Source organism: Capra hircus, chromosome 2 (genome assembly GCF_001704415.2).
Source record: "Capra hircus breed San Clemente chromosome 2, ASM170441v1, whole genome shotgun sequence".
NCBI lineage: Eukaryota > Metazoa > Chordata > Mammalia > Artiodactyla > Bovidae > Capra > Capra hircus.
In genome coordinates this window covers 93,825,263-93,849,023 of record NC_030809.1, presented here as the reverse complement: position 1 = coordinate 93,849,023, position 23,761 = coordinate 93,825,263, and the positions used below count along the sequence as shown (strand labels likewise).

Genomic DNA, 23,761 nt, shown 5'->3' with positions numbered 1-23,761 from the left:
CAGCTTTAAAGAATGCCTCACTGTTGACCTGTTTTTTCTCACTTCAGAATCTCCTAGCCTTCCATATCATAAAAATACTAGATTGTATACATTAATTAATATGTAATTTGTATTCTCAGTTTTCACTATTTTTTACGTTATACAAGACCCAAACTGCCGAGTGGGGGCATATGGAGAGACCAGAAACTTCATTCCTCCTTATTTCTCTTCTTCTCTCTCTGCCTGCCTCTGGTCTCTATCTCTCTTTCTGCCAATCTCTTTATTTCTATCTATCTATAGAAAGTTATTACAATTTTCCTTTGGTTTGTTGAATGTTCACAGTTAAAAGATGCTAAAGCATACACACAGAGAAATCTTCTAACAATCAGCAGGTTAGACATTTCTTATGGGACCCATCTGTGTTCTCACATTCATTAGGAATAGCTAGCATCTTTAAAGCAACTATTTCTGATTAGCTACAAAATTAAAGTGTTAGCCCAAATAAGAAGCAATGAGAACTTCCAGAGCAGCTGCCAATCTAAGATGGCAATATTCTCACATCTGTGTAATGTTGAAACAGCCATCCTTCATCTCTCAATTCCTCTGTGAATCTGCAGACACATCAGGTAATCAGAGTAACTGGTACAATTTAATAACACAGAGGACTATAAAATTTACTATCTCTGTCTGGAAACCACTACAAAATGTTATTTAGAATTATTATTGAGTGCTAGCTATTAAATGTTTAGGAAAACAGAGGTGGAATGGAAATAGGATTTTCTGGAGAATCATTTGGTAATGCTTTGCATTTTTACAGCACAAAAAATAAGTTTGATTTTAATTATAAGAAAATAAGACCTAGAAAACATATAGTTCTTTTCATTTTCGAAAAAAATGATAGGCCTACGTTTGGAAAATAAATAAACACTAGAATAGAGTCATATCATGCTTTTTGTTTTTGTATTACCAGTTGCATCATTTCAAGGATAAGAAAACTGAGATCCAAAGAATTTAAAATGACATGCTACAGAATTTATTAAGGGTTTTACCATGACCAGAATCCAATTCTCTCCTCTTAGTCCCTTAATTTTTATAATACTGTAAGGGATGACTGATACTGTGTTTAATAATAAAATTTCCAAGTATTTATACTACTTTATAGCTTGGAGTCCCCTCCCTTAACTCCAAACTATTCCTCTCCCCAGAGAGAATCACCTTTAATTATGTATTAGTTCTAAAACAAAATGGTTAAATTCAAATGTCTTTACAGATCAAGGTGATTTAACAGAGAGTGATTGGTATCTGCGAAAATCTGGAGAGTAGAGATGCATCAAAAGCAACCACATTAAAAAAAAAAATTAAAGCATATTTTGACAAAACAAATGGACCCAAAGTATTTTAGACATTATCTAAATTATCTCACATACCACTCTCCATGTTTCTCTATATTATTCTTATTAATATTCTTATTATTCCTTTGTTTTTTTTTAATTTTAAGGAATGTATCAACACTTCTAACTTGCATCAACTGTAGGTACCATCTCTTGACACCTATTTTGTAATATGCTACTCTTCCAATTTCTGTCCTTTCTTTCTGTTTTCTCCAAGCATCATACCTACTTCCCAACCTCTTCCATCTGTATGTTTACTGTAGCAATGCCATTGCTAATATTTGCATTCTGTCTCTAATTATGATTCTCTTCCACTTTTTAGCTAAACATTGATACTGAAAATTGAAAATCCATTAAAAAAACACTTTTAAGTAATATAAAATATTATTCATTTCAGTGCCAACTAGAGTTCTATGGTTACTTTCCTTTCTACCATATACTTTGGTTCTTCTTGGATGGGGTTTACACTTCTTTTTTTCATTTTTATGCTATTTTTCTTTGTCTTCTCAAATATTTCTTGGACTTTAAAGGTTGCATAATATCCCCCTTTATCCTAGAGCCTCCCAACAGACAAAGCTTTCTACTTCTTTTACATAACTCTATATCAGAATAAAGTAATATGAATCATTTGCCTTATAGGACTACTTCATAGCTTTTATGCCATATCTTTCTCTTTCTCTTAATTATACTTTGATGGGGTTCAACCTCAAGTAATTTTATAAGAAAGATTATATTTGAGGAAAGCATATTTAATCATTAGATGCCTGAAAATATATTAATTCTACCCTTGCACTTGATTGATATTTTGAATGGATATTGGACATGGAATTTAGAGTTGCGAATCATCTTCCTTCATAAACTTGAGACTGATTATTTTAATTTTTAAAATATGTTCTAACTATATATTTTGTTTTCTTATAATCAGAACTCCAATTAGCAGGAAGTCATGCTTCAGGGAGATTCATAGTGATTCTTTTTACCTTTTTGTCAATTTCCTTTGCATTGCTGAGGTTTTTGTGTATTTGAATTTAAAATGTTCTCTTAAACTATTGATCTGAAAATCTTTAATTTCCAATAGTTTTTCTTGTTCATTTATTGTGTCTCTTCCCTATCATCTTCTCATTTTATGAATGTAATATTTTCTAGAATCTCTTCAAAAATTTTACTTTTTGATCTCCTTTATGATTTTTTTAATTATTCATACAAGGTTATGTCATTGTCATCGGTTTTCAGTTTTCTTGGTCTCATTTGTGTTGGAGTTTTTTACTAATATTTTTTCATAAAATACTTCTTAAATGTCTGGTGATACTTGATGGATGCTTTCTATTTAAGCATAAAGGAACAGAAATGGCTGAACCTTCTGTACGTAAGTGGGTCTTGCTGTTTACAAGACTTTGCTTTTGGGTAAGGAAGGATTTGATTATTAGGCTTAAAGATCCCATGTGTCAAAATAAAAGGGAATTTATTCCATAGTTGTAAGATACTTTATCCTGAGTTGCCCCTCTTGTCTCTTAGCAGCTCATATAACTCCATTAGCCTATGTAAAGCAGGATAGTTAGGAGGGAAAGTGAAAAAAAAACTTGCAACAAGGATATTTGCATAGGAAGTAGAATTAGTGAAGAAAAGGCCAGCTATCCCATCAGACAGTAACGAATTTGCCTGTGATGCAGGAGACTTGAGTTCAATCCCTGGGTCAGGAAGATCCAGTGGAGAAAGGAATGGCTACCTACTCCAGTATTCTTGCCTGAAGAATTCCATGGAGAGGCAACTGATGTGCCACAGTTCATGGGGTCAGAAAGAGCTGGACACAACTGAGCCACTAACACCTTAGGATTTCCCAGGTGGCACTAGCGGTAAAGAACCTGTCTGCCAATGCAAGAGACATGAGAGACACAGGTTCAATCCCTGAGTCGGGAAGATCCCCTGGAGGAGGGCATGGCAACCCCTCCAGTACTCTTGCCTGGAGAATCCCATGGACAGAGAAGCCTGGCAGGCTGCAGTCCATGAGGTTGCACAGAGTTGGACACAACTGATGTGACTTAGCACACATGCCCACATTCCATCTGTACATGTTGATTACTTTGTTTCAGCCCTAGTATCGCACTTAAGCCTTTTGGGCCTTACTCAAGACAAAGCAGCACCCTCTTGCCCACATCTTCAGCAGTTTCCTCTGCCTGGCTTTACTTCATACACCTTATAACAGTTTGATATCTTCTTAACTCTTTAATTTAATGCTTAAGTTAATGAGTTTTCAGGAGAAAGTTTAGATAAAGATATGTCTCCACCCTCCCTAGAGAAGTTGCCCCTAAAACACCTAAAATGAAGAAAAACCCAAGAACAAGCACAATTCTTGTTATGCTTGTAACAAGCATAAAAACTACACTGTTGCATACCACCATACTCCTGATGGCAGCAATGCTGTTCAGAATCATTTAAGTGAGGCTCTCCACAAAAATTAATGCAAACTGCACACCTACACACATTTTAGGGTATGCAGGGTAGAAGTGGGACTCCTGATTTCATATTCTGTGGGGTCATTTTTGTGGGCAACTGATTAACATTCTCAAACGAAAAGATGTATTGAAATTCAAAATTATTTAAAGAAATAGTGGCAAATATCTTACATTTGTTGAAGTTATTTTTCCTCACAAAAGGAATGGAAATGATGCATACATGTTATTCTACTAGAATTAGAATTTTATACAGATAATAAGAATTTGTGCATTGTAGAAGCAAAATGGGCCTATTGTTGTCTGCAACAGCAAATGAAGTGTCTCATAACCAGCAATTCAATGTGTTAATTCAGCTGCACCATCCAATTACCTACAATTCATCTCAACATAGGACACAATAATAAAACTCTTAAAAAAAATCTGTGACAAAATGCCTGCTCTAGGTTTACCTAATAGGACAAACATTATCCCAAAGTCAGAGAATAGAAGCCATGGAATATAAATTATAAAAGTTGTTCATCATAACCTATCGATTAATATCACAATGAATTTCTGACATGAAGTCAATAGTCTAGAGTTAATAATAAAATATATATTGGAAATCTTATAAGGAAAATCTGACCAAGAAATGTGAGAACTGGATGGCAACTGAAATTGGCACCCCCTCAAGTAACACAGCATTCCCCTGGAGCCAGGGCCTGCATACTGCCAACTGACCACAGGGCCCAGGCACACCATTCTAAAAGTAGACAAAGGTAATTAGATGCAAATTTAGCATCCCAAGCCACCTGCTAAATGACCCAGATAGATGCAAGAGCTAGAGCGTCTGCCTCTTACCTACTCAGGGACTAGGTGATGAAATGAACAGAAGCTTTTTTATTTACATTTTTATAGAATCAAAACAGGAAAAAAAAAAAAAAGTTAATAGATAAGTCCAGCCCTGCTCTATGAGGATGTATTAAGCCACAGAAGAAGGACAATTTAAAGTCAAGAGCATCATGAAGAAGGAAGAGAGGACCCATGAAAAGATACAGAAGAAAAAGCATATTGAGAAATGATAAACAGTGTTTATTTCAGAAGGAAAGACAGAGCTACCCTGAAAATCTACAGGATATGAGTGAAATCTGAACCACGATTAGGCACAGGCTGGTTTTTAATATTTTTCAGGACAAGTGATGTATAGTCCCATTTGAGACTGAACTATCAAGAGAATTAAAGAAATATGAGCCTTGAGGATTCAGAAAAAGAGGTGGAATCTACCATGAGAGAAAGAGAGGAGACTGTAGAAGTGAGTTTTACAATTCAGTCAGTAATCTCATAACTCTCACTTCACTTATAGAATCTGAAAACAGAATTGTTTTTAAGTGTAGATTTTTACATTTTAAGAAACCAGGCAGGTAGAATGACTCATTACTGGAGCATCTAATTTAAACAATTTATAACAACTTAATCAAGTACCCATCTAAAATAATATTTTTAAAACTAAAGAAAGCTCATTAAATACTACGCAAGTTCTTTAAACAAGAATAAATAATAGAAAGTTGCTAAAAATCAACCAAATATCAGAAGTAAGGAGCCCCTCCTCAAAGATAAATACATCAATTCTCTATAAATTAACAGTGATTACGAATGAGTATAGATACTCTATATTATATAAAGCTTTCAAAAAACTTATTTAAGAAAAATATCAAGATTTTTCAGCAGGATTTCTCTAATCCTTTTTTAAGTATTAATATTTCCTAGTGTAATCTAAACAATTTATGAACAGTAATGGCAGGACAATAAGGTATTTTTAATTTTAACTAAGGCAGATCTAAGTTATAGATTGAAATCTCTATATAGAAATCCCACTTACAGGTTTTATTCTTTTGTCTACATTGCTGTGTTAACTTCTTGCTGTTTTTCATTTTCTTTTTTGCTAGGGATGGTGGGGAGAGCGTGGGTGGGTCTGCACCTAAGAAATATCAAGAATGAATCTACTTGAAGAAAACTACTGTTTTTCCACATTTATTATCTTTCATAATTAAATTTATTTATTAATCTGGTGCTATGACTTCTAAAGGGTAAACATGTTTTGTTTTTGACTTTGTTCATCAGATTTTCTTCCTTTACTTTTAAAGGCAAAAATTATTCAAACAGGAAACAAAACACAGAAATCTGGGTTCCATTTTCATTTCTATTGCTTCAAGTTTCGTGACTTAAAGCAGACCATTAATTGTTTCATCAAAATAGCATAGTTTATGCTCCACCTTTCATCAACTTCCCCTGGGCAACTCACTTAACCTTCAGTTCAGTTCAGTTCAGTTCAGTCGCTCAGTCGTGTCCGACTCTTTGCGACCCCATGAATCGCAGCACGCCAGGCCTCCCTGTCCATCACCAACTCCCGGAGTTCACTCAGACTCACATCCATCGAGTCAGTGATACTATCCAGCCATCTTATCCTCTGTCATCCCCTTCTTCTCCTGCCCCCAATCCCTCCCAGCATCAGAGTCTTTTACAATGAGTCAGCTCTTCGCATGAGGTGGACAAAGTACTGGAGTTTCAGCTTTAGCATCATCCCTTCCAAAGAACACCCAGGGCTGATCTCCTTTAGGATGGACTGGTTGGATCTCCTTGCAGTCCAAGGGACTCTCAAGAGTCTTTTCCAATACCACAGTTCAAAATCTGTGTCTCAATTTCCTTGTCTATAAATGGAGGTACTAAATAAAATAAAACTTACTTTGAGGGGTTGTTATGATTAAATGAATTAATATCTGTCAAGTACTCTGAATAAAGTCCAGGACATAGTAACTTCTATATTTGTTTAATCGACTAAAAATTATTAAATCTGAAAAGTGTTCTAGAAGTAGTTTAGTTGCTTGAAACCTTATACATCAAACTTACCTAGAAAAATGTTTATAAAGATAGATCCCTATGTATCTATCCCAGGCAAATGAGAATATGTATCAGTGGAAGCTGACAACCTATATTAAAACAAACAAACAAAAACCTGAGATAATTTCAGTTTCCAAACTGGTTTGCTGGCAATGACATTAAACAATGTCTCAAGTCAATTTAACTATATCCCACACAATTCACTAGCGTTCACTTCCCTTTCGATGGCCACTATAGTCACTATCCAAAGCAACTTGGGATATAATAGCATCAGTCAGTTTTACAAAAGCAGTTAGAAGTTTAGCTTTGAAATTTTCTTTCTTACCTAAAGCAAAACTAAGGAAAATAAACATGTAAAAGAAGGGATCAAACTGATCCCTAAAGACTGGGACATACTGGTTAAAGAGGACAGAATAAGTTCTTGAGACATGCTCCTTTTGTTTTTGCCCAGCATTCATTCTTTATCCAAGGATACAGGTTGGCACTGTCTTAGTGATAATGATTTGTGGTTAACTACCACAAAAGATCAAATTGCCTCCAATTCTCTAATTCTTTCAAAAAAAAAATGAAGCAGTAAACTGAGGCTTAGGGTAATCGCTAGCATCCTTCCTAGACACAAATCATATTGCCCAGACTTGCAACTAGAAAGAGAAAGGAATATCTATAAGGACAAAGTCATAGGTATCACACCCACGCTGGCCTGTGTTGCATGGGTGCTTGGGATACACTGGGTAGTAAGTAGTATATTTGAGTGGTTCAGGCTAAGGAGTGTTCCAATAGCAGGCTACAGAATGTGGTGAAATAAATTACCAGACTGTGATGAATTTTCTCCTGTCTTTGTTAAATTAGAAAAATAAATGTAATGTAGAAAGCACAGGAAACTAAATTTATTCTAAGGACTATATTTTGCGATTTAGTTCTGCCATTTATTGTTGTCCACTCTTTTACAAAATTGTTGTCATTTATAAAATGACAGTGATATAGACTTTTAAAAATTATTCTCATTGTGCAAAAAAAAAGTCCACATGGAAGTTGACACTCATTTTTTTTTTAATTTATTAGTGAAAATGTCAGTTTGAGAACTGTTAGAGCACTGGCCTCAGAGATAGATATAACTGATGTGATCCCTGCCCCCAATATTAATACAGATCAGCTGTGTGATATTGCATATGTGCTTCCTCATTTATCAATGGGGATAGAAATACTACATATAATTCATACAATTTCAAGGATAAACTGTAGTACAAGCTGTTAGATGTTTACTTACAATACAAGTCAAAGTATGTACCCAATAAATTTCAATTATTTTATCACTTTGTAACTCTTCATCATTAACTCCCTCATCAATAAATCAAAATGGCTACACCTTTACATGTTTTTTTTTCCAAGTATTTGTTCTCAATTTTGTTTTCATTAGCCTAATGGTGGTACTGTATGGGGGTCTTAATAGTCCTATAAATCCCATCTTCTCCATCTGAAACTAATTATATAATAAAAATCTCAAGAGGAAATTAAATAAATTGTTATGCTTCTGGTCTACAAGAAGATAATCGTCCTCATATGTCAAAATTCATTTTATAACAACAAAAAAGTGGCACTGTGCTTATAATATCAAGGCAATTAATATTAGGCAAGAGACTAAGTTGACATTTACTACAGTCTCTGAGGTATAATTTAGATGATTTTGAATGTGCAAGCTCTTTGAAATTCTCCTGTTTACAGTGGCTACTCAGCACATGTATTGTTCACCAAAGTACCAACAACAGTTTAATCACACTCTTCTTATAATGCTCTACAAGATCTTAAACAAGATTTAAGTGACAATTCAATGTAGTTTAATGTACTAAATAGAGTCCCAATTAATTCTACATCATGGTAGAAACCCTGGTATATCTTGGAGAGTTCCCATCTATCTTAATAGTAAGTACTTCTAGAAAAAAAGGAAAGAAGAAGCCTGAGTATTTATCTGGGCAGTGTTTTACATTTTTTCACCTAATAGCGGATCACAAATATGTTCATACGATGATGGTAAAAATCACCACTTCCCCTACATCCCTCTCAAGCCATGTTGGGAGGGTTAACCATTAAGATGGAACAATGTTTAACAACCAATATTTTGCATCATGTTTCAGGTCAATTGCGGTGGACAATCATAACAAACATTAAAAAAGAGCCTCATAGTTTACGAGATTTATAATTATTTGGACATTTGAATGATTTGGGTCCTCAGAGGAAAGTTAGATGCCAGCAATCTCTCTTTTTTTTTTTTTTCCACATATAGGACTTTATTTTTTTTTTCTTTTCTTTTTTTTTTTATTTTTTAAATTTTAAAATCTTTAATTCTTACATTAATAACCTGTAGCAATAATTTTTAAAAATTAAGAATTTCAGCTTAAATAGGCCCTAAATGTATTAAAGATAAATAAAATTGGAAAACTAATAGCTAAAAATGAATTTTAGCTATTGTGTTTAAAAGGGACATTATAACACATATTAATCACATAAATGTCTTTAGCCATTTGTAATAATTTCTTGATAACTATCTCAGACCAATTAAACATATTATTGTAAATATACTACCTTGAAAACATATACATAGGTTAAATCTTAATCAAAAGAAATAAATATCATATAAATAAAATCTATTTTATTATACTTTGTTCCCAAAGATAATTGCTTGTAATGCCCCAAACGGATGACCAACTACTAGTAAATTCATGTGTGTATTCATTTTCACAAATTTCTGTGAATTTTCTAAGTACTAAATTTCACAATGAGAAGCTGGACTCTCCGAAACTATGTATGCCTGTAACTGAATGGCAGAAAAACTTAACTAAACAATGTGCTTTAATATATAAATTGTAAATATTAGTCTAAAATGTTAAAATGACCTAAAATGTTAAAATGGTTTATCAAAGCAGACAGTATAGGATCTTTAAATGTGATTCATGTATGCAGATACATGCTTGGTGTGTCTGTAGCAGGGCATGGGAAATATTATGAATAGCATCAAGCAGACTGTCAGACTCAGTATATATATGTGTGTTTGAAAATAGCAAAGGCATAGTGAAGGTGGAAATTCTGATATCGGTTGAGATACATTCTGATCTCTTAATGATAAGAATATTGAGACACATTTAACTTTTTAACAATGTCCATTACTTTCAGGTTAAAGTTATATCAGAGTGAAATACAATGTTTCTATTTTTCCAACTTAAGTTTAAAAAGTAGTAGTTGTACCACTTCTTTTATATATATATTTAAGTCTTGATTTGATGTTCCACATGCGTTTACTCTGATGATAGGAAGGATTAAAAAAACAAAGGCCAGTTAAAATTCTTGGATAATTAGGCATATGGTCACTCAGACTCCAAAGTAGTGATCCTGCTAGATCTCATTAGATTTAAGAGGGCTACATGTTTCTACTACTGATATCAACACAAGCCCCAAGAGGCAATGTATTAAAAGTCATAATCAAGAATTTGTTGCTTATTACAGGACCTGCATCTTGAAAATAGGATGCTTAATAAAACAAATTAAAGGACAAAACTATAGGATCTGCTCATTTTCATAAAGCACAAAAACACTTATCCGACACATGTAGCATTGTTATTTATTTCACATGGCAGGACTTTATTCATACTTTACTCTGAATCATCTTCTATAATTTTCTTTTTATTCAGAAATACCAATATCTTCTTCATTTTTCTAACCAGAAAGAATAAAAATATCCATTTATTCCTTGTTCTCACACCCGCTTCCTAAAGTGCCAAAGTTTTTAAAAAGTTACAAAATCTCTGTTACACGGAAATGTTCCTGTACAACTACCACTTCTTAAAATCAAGTTGGGAAAATGGAAACATTGTATTTCACTCTGATATAACTTAAACCTGAAAGTAATGTACATCCTTAAGAAGTTAAATATGTCTCAATATTCTTATTAAGAGATAAAAATGTATCTCAACCAATATTAGAATTTCCATCTTCACTATGTCTTTGCTATTTTTAAATATGAAAAACTGGATAGAGTAGGAGCTGATTTATAAGTAATATTTTAAAAGCAAAATTGCCTTGAACATGCTCCAGAACAATATTCATGGTAAATCCTCAACTATTTTAAGAGGTGACTGTCACAGCATCATGAAAACAATATTGCAGCACAGGGATTCCTGCCAGAAACTCGTATCAGGAGGCATTACATTTGCAGGCACTTTGGCAAATTCTCATACACATGTAGTATCACACCTCTCACATATATTTCAAGCAATAAAGGAACCTATAAATTATTTATGGTGATTCAGTTTGCAGATTAATTTATAGGCCCCAAATATTTTAAGCTGATACATCTGTTCTTTACATTAAAAAAAGAGAAACTTTTACTTGTGAAAACAACTGGAAAGTATTCATTCACAAATGTCATGCCCTAGTTTACTTTTAGGTAAGAAGACTGAGAGATGCCACCCATCAGAGCCTCTAAGTCATTTCTTCAATTCTGCACTGAGTATTAAAGAACATCAGCCAAGTTAAAGAATTGCACAGAAGGTCAAATTCAAGCAGCGAATGGGTTGACACAGAGGATTCATGTTTCACCTACTGATAGTCCTCAATTCCCATTCATAAAAGACTAAATGAAACAAGCAAACAAGAGGTAGAATTCAACTTCTTGTATGTAGACATTCGCATAGCTAGGTGACTTCAAAGCCTATGATTAGCTCCATGCTAATCAATTAACCAGTAAGTTTCTGGGAAGCATTTACTAGTTTTCCTACACTGTGCTAGGGGCCAAATATCTGAGATAGCATCTGGCCCCACTCTGGACAATGGGATCCAGAATTAATCAATACCAGAAGCACTTTGTTTCCTTTGGAAAACCTTTCTTTTCTTCTTCCCAAAATTGCTTAGTGCCTCTACTTAAGCAACCAGTTTAAGCCCTAGGATGGGATGAGCACCACAGAAATGGTGAATGAAAAGCATTTATTTAAACAAGGAGGAGCAACGGGGGGAAATTCTCAATGGAGTTGAAGGTGGGCAGGGGCATAAGGAAGAGATGTGAAAGCCTGGTTTGCACTGAATGATGCAGAAAAATGGAATGTTTTCTTATGTTGAAAGCCTGCTTTAGGCTATGAAAATTCTCCAAATCTATCCACCTCTTAAGGACTCAAATGATGTTTCAATATTGAGGTTCTAATTCTGCAGGAGAGGAGGAGTTTGTAGAGATCAGGGCAAAGGAAAGATTAGTACTGCAACAAAAAAGTCAAGATGAAGAAAAGGAAAGCATGATGGGTGAAGGCAAGGAGAACGACCTGAGAAGGGAGAGATCAAAAGTAAGTCACCAATAGGTTCACCTTACTTTTCAATATTCTCAAACCAGCAGGTTTCTCTAACACTAGAGGGCACGAACGCAAACACACACACACACACACACACACACACACACAGACACACACACAGGCAGGGGGAGCAACCGTGAGCAAAAGCAGTCTTCATATAAAGCTGAAGATCCGGGGCCCCAAGGATACTCGAAATTTCAAGGGGTTGGGGCAGTCAGTGTCTTTAACCCTGAAAATAAAATCTCTATGCTGTATTTCGGGGAAGAGTGACCGCTCTCTCTCCCAAAGAAACCGCTCAAGGATTGAGTGTTATGACAGTTGAAGGCAGATAGTCCCCAGTGCTCCTCAGACAGCAACACCTTTGCCTCAGCAAAGCTCCCACCCTTTCCAGGTTAGATTTCCTTGGATCCCGAAGCTTCTGTGTTTATCTGCCCACTGTCTCCTCCTGTGGCTGCCTGTAAAGACTGGAGATGTAGACTCTCCACCTGGAAATTCAACTGATTCTAGGCAAAGAACGGAGTAAGAGGAGGGGCACGCGCAGCTAATGCTGTCCAAACAGCAGCCTTCGTGAGCCCGGGTTCGCAGCAGTGCAGAGCCCTCGGACCCGGGGCGGGGAGGCGGCCCTTGCGACTCTCATTCAGCCCCCTCACGACAGCCCAGACAAGAGCACTCTGCTTCCATCCCCAAGTCTCCTCCGGCTCTGAGAAAGGAGGTCTCTGTACCTGGAGGTGCCCAGGAGGGCTGGGGTGTTCTCCCCTGGACAAGGAGTCTCGGAATATGGGAGCTGGTGGTGTTCGAGGTGACCAGGCAGGAGAGATGAGAGAAGAGAGGCAGCGAGAGGGAAAAAATAAAAATAAAAATAAGGTAAGACGGAGAGAAAGCTGAAAAGATAAAGTAACGGAGACGCGGGAACATCCCAAGAAAAACAGGAGGAGAGAACGAGAGACAAACCCGGAGCGGATGCGGTAAGCCAGATCAAGAATTAGAGAAAGAAACTGACTCAGACACGGACAAGTAGAGACTAAGACGCAAAGGAGGCAGAAATAGAGAGGAAGGTAACTGTCGAGGACGACACCCGAGACCCAGCGCGTCCCCGATGTTGAACTCGCTGTGTAGAAGCGTCCGAGCACAGCAGAGCCACACCGCCCGCAGCTGGTGGGAGAAAGTTGCTAGGGCTGGAAGGCCATGTCTCCCCCGGGCTGAGGGCCAGTGGAGCGCAGAGGGTGGCCGGCGCCCCCCAAGCTTGGCCGGGGAGCAGAGAGAGCAGGGTAGAGGGCGGGCAGCGGTAGAAAGTTCCACGCCTGGCGGTCTTTCCTCCGCACTTGCAGCGGCGAGCAAGCGCGCTTCGAGAGCCCGAGAGGCCGGTGTACCGGGTTGGCCGGCGCCCCTTTCCCGGGACTGGTTCGGAGCTCCCGGCTCCGTGCGCTGCCACCCGCTGCGGGACTCTGAGGCGCCCACCCAGGCACTCGGGCCACCCAAAGAGGACTCTCCCCAGACAATCAGAGGGGAAGCAAGAGAGAGAGACGGAGACCTGCTGTCGTGGCCAGGGATCCCGCGAAGAAGGAACGGCGGTCCACGCACGGAATTCAGCCTCCGACCCAGCCCGGCAGGTGCCGGCCGCCTGCGAGGAGTGTGGGGCGCACCGATCCCGTGCTCACCTGGAACACGCGCCGGCCCGCGAGCGCCGCGCGCAGCCCCGCTTCCCGCCCGCGCCTCTCTGCTCACACTTCCCCGGGAGAAGAGCGAGCCGGCTCCGGCCTCGGCCAGCCCCGGAGAGGCGCCCTCATAGCGCAGCGGCGGGCTGGAGGGCTCCTCGCGAGCGGGCGCCGAGGCCGAGGAGGCGCAGGAGACCGAGCGAGGTCTCCTAACACATTGTCACCTCGGCAGAGCCGCTGCCACCGCCTGGTCACTTCGCCCCCGGCCCCCGCCCCCCTCCCACCCCGGCCCGCTCCCTCTCAGCCCCTCCTCCTTGCGCGGGCCCTCCTCCTCCTCCCGTAGCCCCAGCCTGGAGGCCTCTCACTGGGCTAGTATAATTTACGTAACCAGCACCCCGAGCCCTCCTCCCTCCCGGCTCCCGCTCCTCCCCGGGCTGGGGCGGTGCGCACAGAGCGCGCTCCAGCTGCTCCTGGAGCTGCCGCTCCTGCGATGTGCACAAGTCCCGCGATACTTGGCAGTCACGGCTCCCAAGAGCAACCGAGGGGTCGGCTCCTTTCCCCCCAGAGCGCCCCGCGATCCCTGGCCGGCCCGGGGTCCCACTGTGCGAAAACAGGCTGTGTACACTGTGTTAGCCCAGAGCACCGGATAACCTCCTAGAGGGGTGCTGGGGCGCGGGGTGCAGATTGCCCTCGCGAAAGCTCCAGCAACCCCACCCCAGCTGTCGGCTCTCCATTGAAGATAAGCTGCAGGGAACTTGAGGTTTAGCCTCCCTGAAGCAGAAAGGACAGACAAGAGTTTGGCCTCTTGTCCATTACAGTTCTTTTACCCTGGCAGGATCCTAGTGTTCTGGCTAGCGACAGCTGCTGCCACCGAAATCATTGTTAGAGACCTGGAAATGCAAAAGGCTTCCTTGTGCTCTTAAATTTTTAAGGGAGCGGTAAAGAAAAAAGCAAGGCTCTGAATTCCTTTCTTAGGAAGATAAGGTCTCTTACAGCAAAAACACATACACTGAAGCACCTGAATGTCTACGTTTCAGAGTAAAGTTAATGTGTAGTGTAGAAGAAAGTCCATGAGACTGAGTGAATTAAATTATCTGAAAGGGTTTTAGAATAGTGCATGAAACGAGGCACAAACTTAAGACTCAGATATTATTAGCATATGAAGACTTGGGACCTAATCCCCTCTGCCACGTGGGAGGGACTCTTCTAGGAAATTGGGATTGCTGAGTTCAGCTCTCTGCTTTGCCATTTATTCACTGTTGACCCTTGGTTGGTTTGGGTTCTTAATACCGTTTCAGTTTTCTTATTTTAAGAGGGATAATGTGGGTCACCTCATGTTATCTTAGTTCCCTCTTAGGTTATTTGGGAAAACTAGGGGAGGATATTAGAGTTACTCCAAAAATATTGAGTTATGTTGCATAAATGTCTATTATTAATGATAATCTAGGGTATCAATGACATTCTTGATTATATTCACAAAAGGCAATTTTTAGAGATGTTATTTTTATATCTTTTCATGAATCAATATTACCTAAATTGGTATGATAATAACTATATTTAATTTTCCCTCCTACACTGTCCACCCTGAGCAGCCCTTCCACCCTCATCAATTAGTGTTTCTGTCCTGTGTGAGGACACAGGATGCCACTCTTAACACTAAGGACACTGGCCTTTTTCTCTATTGCTTGCTTTTGTCAGTTCTGTTATCCCGCCATTCACTTATCTGTGGCATATCGAGAAAAGTTATGGACCACCAGGTAAAAGATTAAGATTCTAAGGCTGGCACAGCCACTTATTTGTCATATGTGCTTGCAAAACACATAAGCCCCAATTCTTACATTCTTCATTTCTACAAAAGGTAGCAATACCATTTTGCAACCTTTGTAGTAATATTTAACCAGGACGAGAGTCATAAAAGTTATACATGTATTCAGTTATGTATGTACTCTCAAAGTGTCTCCCTGAAAATTATGTTTTGATGTTTATCATATCATCCTCAAACTTAGCAGTTTAAAACAATAAACGTCTATACACTCTTAAGGTTTTGTGAATTGTCAGGGTGATTTCTGCTCTGGCAGGCTCAGTTTGGACTGGCTGGTCAATGATGGCCTCGCTCACTTGTCTGCTGGTTGGCAAGCTGATTGGAGGCAGGACTCAGCTGGGATGGATCATCTTTGTTTAAGATGTTTGTCTGTCTTTGTCTGTCATCCTTCAACAGGCTAGTCCTGTATCCTTGAGTACTGGTAGTTGCTGGATTCTGAAAAGCAACAATGGAGTGTAAAGTTCTGCTAAGACACAGAAGGAAGCTACATGGCCATGCCCAGATTCAAAGGATAAAATCATATACTCCATGTTCTTGATGGGAGACACTGCAAAACCATATAGCAGAGAAGAATGTACACTCGAGGGGGAAGAAGCACGTAAGGCCATTTTTTTAACCCTCAGATTCTTCTTAATGACAAGGGAATTTTAAAAGTCCTTATAGTGAATAAATCTGATAGTTATCATCTTAACCAAGTGATCAAGATTAACATCACCAATAACGGGATCAGGTGACATCATGTGCTTCATGCTGTGATAAACTAAGAAGTACACAATAGAGCTTATTATTAATAGTATTCCAGACCACAAAATAAAAGCATAATCAAGTATCATCAAAAGGAAGCAAAAGACAAACCTACACTGAGAGAAACTTCACAAAATACCTTTACTTTTCAAATATATCACTGTGATGAAAGTAAAAAAAAAAAAAAAAAAAGACTTAAGAACTGGTCCAGACTAGAGTATATTATAGAGACACAATGACTAAATGCAACATATACTACAATGTGAAATGAAAATACAACTGGAAACAAATACATAACTATAAAGACATTGAGACAATACGCAAAATATTAATAAACTCTAAAATATCTCATCTCTAGGTTTTTATATATGTTTAATTACAACTGATTTTATATCAACATTAAACATCTTGGTTTTGATAATCTTGCTGTGATTGCTATCATGAACTATTCTGGAGTAAAAAGGGCATAGTGGCTGCAATTTGTTCAGAATGATTCAGAAACACCTACAGAAAAAAAAAATTTTACAGTTAAATTTGGTGAAAGAATATAAGGAAATTCTACTTTTTAGTTTTTATGGTAAGTCTGTTTTCACTCTTTCATTCCATTTTCCACAGCAGCTGCACCATTTCACATTCCCAACAGTACACAAGGGTTTTGATTTCTGCACATCCTTGCGAACATTTGCTGTTTTCTTTCCCTTTTCCTTCCTCCTTCCCTTCTCTTTTTCTTCCTTTCTTTTTCTTTTCTTTCAAATGGAAGGAAAAACAAAAAGTTTACATACAACAATTAATGTGAATGAATATTAAATATAGTAAAAATTATACTGTACTTTTTTTCAAATAAGAAACTAGAAGCATAATTAATCCATGAGGAATTATTGCAAGTATTTATTTATATAAATGGGATGACCAACACTGCACAATTAATTAGTTATAAGGCATAGAGTGACTAGATGGAGAATATACTAAAAGACATGAACATGAGTTTATCAGGTATAATTGACCATCCTGTAGTTAACAAAAAAAGACATATATATATATATATATATATATATATATATATATATATATATATATATAAAATTGGGTTTCCCAGGTGGCACTAGTGGTAAAGAATCTGTCTGCCAATGCAGAAGACACAGAGACTCAGGTTCAATCCCTGGGTCAGGAATATCCTCTGGAGTAAGAAGTGACAACCCACCCCAGTATCTTTGTCTGGAAAGTTCCATGGACTGAGGAGCCTGAAAGGCAACAGTACATAGGGCTGCAAAGAGTCAGGACTGAGTGACTGAACAGACACATGTATTAAATTAAATTAAATTAATAAATTGTCAGGTTTGGACAAATTATTAGCAGTGAAGAAGAGGGGGAAACATGTTATATAACTTAGAGAGTTTAGATTGGATGAGTAGGAGAAAGGTGATGCCCAATAGTTTCTCTGTTAAGAGAAACAGAAGGTAAGAATTTTATTTTTTAAAGTGAAAATCTAGTAATACATATTTTTAGTTATAATACTTCAGTGGCTTCTTATGGTTTTTAGGAAATAGTCTAAAATTCCAAACATGACCTAAAAGACATTCATAATCTGGTCCCTAGTTATCTCCTTAGTAAATACAAGAGCTAAACACTGGGGTAGGCACTGAAGAATAAAGACAGCCCCATTGAACATAGAGTCTAATCCTCCACCCAGTGAATATGTGTAGAATACTTGCATCGTGCAATGTGATTTACAACAGTGAGCAAAAAGACAATGACTGCTTTCACGAATGCCACATTTTGTTGTGCTATATTCTAAATAAATAAGTATGTAATTCTGTCAGGAGGTAACAAATTCTCAGAAGAAAAATGAAAAAAGACTTAAGAGCTGAGCTTTCAAACTGCTGCTGCTGCTGCTGCTAAGTCGCTTCAGTCGTGTCTGACTCTGTGCGACTCCATAGACGGCAGCCTGCCAGGCTCCGCCATCCCTGGGATTCTCCAGGCAAGAACACTGGAGTGGGTTGCCATTTCCTTCTCCAATGCATGAAAGTGAAAGGGGAAAGTGAAGTCGCTCAGTCGTGTCTGACTCTTCGCAACCCCATGGACTGCAGCCTACCAGGCTCCTCCGTCCATGGGATTTTCCAGGCAAGAGTACTGGAGTGGGGTGCCATTGCCTTCTCCGGAGCTTTCAAACTAGTTTGCCACAAATCATTTATACATGTCACATAACATATTGATCACCTTACCCATCAGGAATGGCCAAGTACAGTGGCCTCAGGTTGCTAGAGTCCATAGCTAGGCAGCCTCTGATCATAAGAAACTTGTTCAGGCCTTTATGGAGAATGGCCTAAGCAAGTATTGTGTGAGTGTGTGTACAATTCTTCCTGTGGCATAGATAAACAGGTGTCTACTTCTGGACATCTGCTACAACATTCAGTTGCAGACAACTGACAAGGGCTCATGGAATAGTTTGAAGATTTTTTTTTTTTTCAGGAGCAAAAGAACATCGTATGATGAAGGAACATCACATTCCCCATTGTAGATGGGATGCAAGGAGGTTGGCAGGAACTTCTAGTGAGCATATCTCCAATTAAGGACCCAAAGTTCCAGTTAATGACCCAAAGCTCCAGCATAAATATCAGATAATCCTATTCTGTATGCTGCCAATTTGCTATTTTTGTGGTAGCTATGTCAGCTGCAGATTGGCTATTCTAATGATACTTGGCCATTCTTCAAACTCCAGCTTTATAATTATTTTTATTTTTTAGGATAAATATTTTGGATATATTTGAAATCCATTTATATATATAAAAATTTAAAATCACAACTTTAATGAAAGAAAAGTAGTGCTGATGCTTTTAAAATATCAATTTAATTGATAAAAATGTTTAGTCATAAAACTAAATGTTTAAAATATTTTTCACCTACTTATTCAAACAAGTTTTCTCACCTTTGGTGTTGACCAACTATTATATCATCATTGAAAATGTCATGATCAGGAAATTTTATACCTATTTCAAGTATAGAATCAATTAATATAAAGGTGAGTTCATGGAAGCAATATCTCATTAAATATTTTTGAAGATTTTATTAGAAAGAAACAATTTGGTAGGTCTTATCTTTTTCACATATTATTTTTATATAATAATTTAATAGTGTAAATAAAATTGAATCAACTTTTGGCCAAGCTCCATATTAATACACTAATATTTGCTCTATTTTATCTCATGATCCATAAAGTCCTGTTGCAAACTTACAGTTTTCCATATTTGTATGATTAATGCCTGTTTTCTCCAATATAAAATAGGATACACTAGCGCAAAGTTTAAGTTTATAAGGTGGCAGTGGGGGTGGAGAGAGTTATTGTAACTTCACTCCAAGTGAGGTGCCTGTTGTACAGAAAACTTTTCTGTTAATGAATAAATCAATCCAACCACCTCTTAATCAACAGTTATGCCTTTTCTATAAACTTTTTTCTTTTTTATCTTCCTTTCCCTCACTACTGTTTCCCTCCTTGTTTTGAATTCTTGATTGGGCAGTAACCATTAGTGCCAAAAAATTAGGGAAAAAATTAGGTGAAATTTTCTAGCCCACGAAAATCTTTCAGCACCACGGAGAGCGACAAACGAGTCTCTCCCAATCAACTTTGTGGTCACTCTAGTCTGACTATGCTACTATTTAACATAAATTGACAAGAATACATAAATAGATAGTAAGTAGGGCATGAGGAAAAAGACTAACTAAGCCACTACTAAGAATCCATAAAAAGAGATAAATAGATGAAAAGCAGAACAATGTGGAAAAGCATTGGCATTCACTTAAGGGAATATGGGTTTGTTATCATTTAACCTCTCTGTATCTCTGTTAAATCCAAAAGCAAATATAAAGTAAAATGTTAAGTACCATCATAAAGCATGAAACAATTACACATCCATAACCTCAAGAGTTTTTCACCTCCATATACCATATGGACATAACACTTCTTAGAAGATAAATTCCTGAAAAGCAGGGACTGCATCACCGCTTCCCAGGATTGAGTACAGTGCCTGGCACATAACAAGTATTAGTAACATATTCATTAAATACATGTGCTAAAGACATTATCTTGTCAATTAATATTTCACTTGCTAATTAAAGGTCAGGAAAAATCCATTATATTGGACAAAATTATTTTCACATCCAAGAATCTAATAGTCTCTTTAAAATTTGAATAAGAACACTGATTATTAAAACAAAAAACTATATAGCAGGTAAACTTTATTTATTTTCATATTTTAAAGTTATATTTTAAAACATCACCCTCTTGCAATGAAGACTTTTCCAATGTACCTTAATTAGTTATTTGATGCTTTACTCATAAGTCCAATATGAGTAACATTAATATAACATTAATGTAACAACCGCAGAATCTTTCAGCCAACAAGCAGCTACCATACCTCTTTATTTCATCAATGCACAGATGTAAAAACTATTGTCTTACAGAATTAAAGTCAGATATAAAGGACAAGGAAAATTATTGAAGCCACTATGTTTAAATGTAAACATTTTAATAAGAGATCCCCAGAATCACATTAGGTTTTCTTTCTTGGCCTCATTTTTCTTTGGCTATCCTATTCAAAGATAACTATTTCTGTTGCCACACACTGTACAAAAAACATTATGTATATTGGACAACAAAATTTTAAATAATCAAGTTCATAATTTTTTAAGGTGTAAAAGGGAAGAGGAAGTAGAAAGTATTAAGTAAAGTGTCGCAAAATTTTGTCTTAAATTCTATCTAAATAGCTGGTTAGAGTCTGGATAAAAAGGAGAGAATCTGTTTCACTTTAAATCCATCTGTGTTGCCAAATTTATCTAAAGAGGCAGCTGTCTCTACATTAAATAACAGAAGATTGACTACCATTTAGTAAGAAAGGTGACTATAATTAATTGTCAGGAACTTATGAAGCTTAAATAAAAATATATTTCACTTTATTTTGAAAAAGTAGTGATCCATATTATACTTCATTTTAAATATAAATGTAAAATGAGAACATGTATTATAATTTTTCATTAATGAGACTAAAATACATAGTAACCCATTAAGTCAGAAATATGTAATAGTTATGATACAGAAAGAGGAATATATATATTTCCTTGAAAACCGTAAGCCATTTTACAAATGTAAGATACTGCAAGAACAAGCATAGAATTAAAACTTAGTAGATGAGGAACAAGAAAAATTATGGAACATTTAAACAATAGGTCCCATAACTTTAAATTTAATAGACAATATAAAGGAAGACATGAAATGCAATTAATATTAAGGAAGACATAATCAAGATTGCTGGGAGAAATATCAATAATCTCAGATATGCAGAGGACACCACCCTTATGGCAGAGAACGAAGAGGAACTAAACAGCCTCTTGATGAAAGTGAAAGACGAGAGTGAAAAAGCTGGTTTAAAACTCAACATTTAAAAAATGAAGATCATGGCATCCAGTCCCATCACTTCATGGCAAATAGATGGGGAAGCAATGGAAACTGTGAAAGATTTCATTTTCTTGGGCTTCAAAATTACTGCAGGTGTTGACTGCAGCCATGAAATTAAAAGGCACTTGCTCCTTAGAAGAAAAGCTATGATCAACTCAGACAGCATATTAAAAAGCAGAGACATTACTTTGCTGACAAAGGTTAATATAATCAAAGCTATGGTTTTTCCACTAGTCATGCATGGATGTGAGTTGGATTATAAAGAAGGCTGAGCACCAAAGAATTGAAGCTTTTGAACTGAGGTGTTGGAGAAGATTCTTGAGTCCCTTGGACTGCAAGGACATTCAAACAGTGAATCCTAAAATCAGTCCTGAACAATCATTGAAAGGATTGATGCCAAAGCTGAAACTTCAATACTTTGGCCAGTTGATGAGAAGAATGGCCTCATTTGAAAACACCTTGATGCTGGGTAAGATTGAAGACAGGAAGAGAAGGGGATGACAAAGGATGAGATGGCTGAATGGCATCACTGACTCGATGGCCATGAGTTTGAGCAAGCTCCAGGAGTTGGTGATGGACAGGGAAGCCTGTGTGCTGCAGTCCATGGGATCACAAAGAGTCAGACATGACTGAGCAGCTGAACTGAACTGAAGGAAGACATGCAAGGGTAGAGCATGCAGTGAAGTTTTAAGGGAATTTTGCCTTGGGAAAATCAGTGTTTCATATAAAAACAACTAACTTTATTAGCAGTAAAGAGAATATTGATAGACTCCAAGAAGAATTTCATAAACACGACAGTTGACCTCTTATGATTTATATTCTAAGATGTTAATTTCTCAAGGTATAAAGAAATTTGAGTTTTACATATTTAAATGTATCTTTACTCCAAGAATATACAAAACTGTTCTCAAAATATCTCCATATTTTTAGTTATATCAATTTGACACAATTTTGCTACTTCTCTGAACACCTCATTATATTGAATTCTATATGTATTATGTATGTATATGTATACATGTATCACCTGTCTGCATGAATCTATAAATTAAATTTTATAACATTAATGCCCAGAGTCATCTTCCTAAGTGTGCAATCCCTCTAAGGTTCTTGAATGTGAAAATCAGCTTTTAGAGCTACTTCTCGTTAAACACACAATGGGACTAAGTGTACCATGTGACATATAGGTGTTATATTGACTTTTAAGGATACTTCAGTACCCAATGATAAAAGTTTTCAGAGTGAAAAGCTGAAATTAATACTTTCTTCCTCACAAATCTGTAAGCTATGTGAGTTGCCTGTACTGTGCTTGGTTGCTCAGTCGTGTCCAACTCTTTGCAGCTCCATGGACTGTATCCCACCAGGCTCCTCTGTTGATGGGGATGCTACAGGCAAGAATACTGGAGTGGGTTGCCATGCCCTTCTCCAGGGGATCTTCCCAACCCAGGGATCAAACACAGGTCTCCCAGCAGTTAGATTTTAAAAACTGATATAAAACCTAGTGTCATGGCCTCTAAAAATCCACTGAAGAAACAAAAGCAAACCAAAAGTTAACTGTATTAGAATCAACTTTTCAAATGTGGTGCTTCTGCTTCCATTTTCATCATAAATAAACCATAGAATTTAGTAAATGAAAAAAAATTACATGTATATACTCAGCAGTCTATTCAAAATTGTGTATGGATGTTTTCATCTATATGGCACCTTACTTCTCAAGCTCAGGGAGCCACAGTCAGTTTGTAGACTTTCAAGAAAAACAGACATGGAATAAATTTTCTGATGGTAGCAATGTGCCCTTGGACACATATCTTTCTGAGAAGTTTTAGTCATTTTTGGTAAAATGAGTATGGACTATATATCAAAGCAGATGTTTTAAGAATTGAATGATGCAGTATATATATGTGGCTCACACTAGGTACTCAATAAATACTACTTCTAAGTTTTCTGTATTTTAAATGCTATTGTTTTCAATTTTCAAATATAATGGGGGCTTAAGGTAAATCCTAGAAGAGTTCATGCTCCCTGATTTGGGAACAATGCTGGGACAGGAACTAAGATGATCAACAC

General features: G+C 37.2%; 1 protein-coding gene across 2 annotated transcripts in view; it reads right to left on the bottom strand.

The window, feature by feature from the left end:
• The window catches only part of GALNT13 (polypeptide N-acetylgalactosaminyltransferase 13), a 648,808-nt gene extending 634,907 nt beyond the window's left edge, over positions 1-13,901 (bottom strand). The window contains exon 1 of one of the 2 annotated variants that reach the window (XM_005676121.3): positions 13,559-13,901. The gene's annotated coding sequence lies outside the window, so the exon portion shown is untranslated. The remainder of the gene's footprint in view (positions 1-13,558) is intronic. The other variant, XM_018063172.1, reaches the window with a different exon arrangement.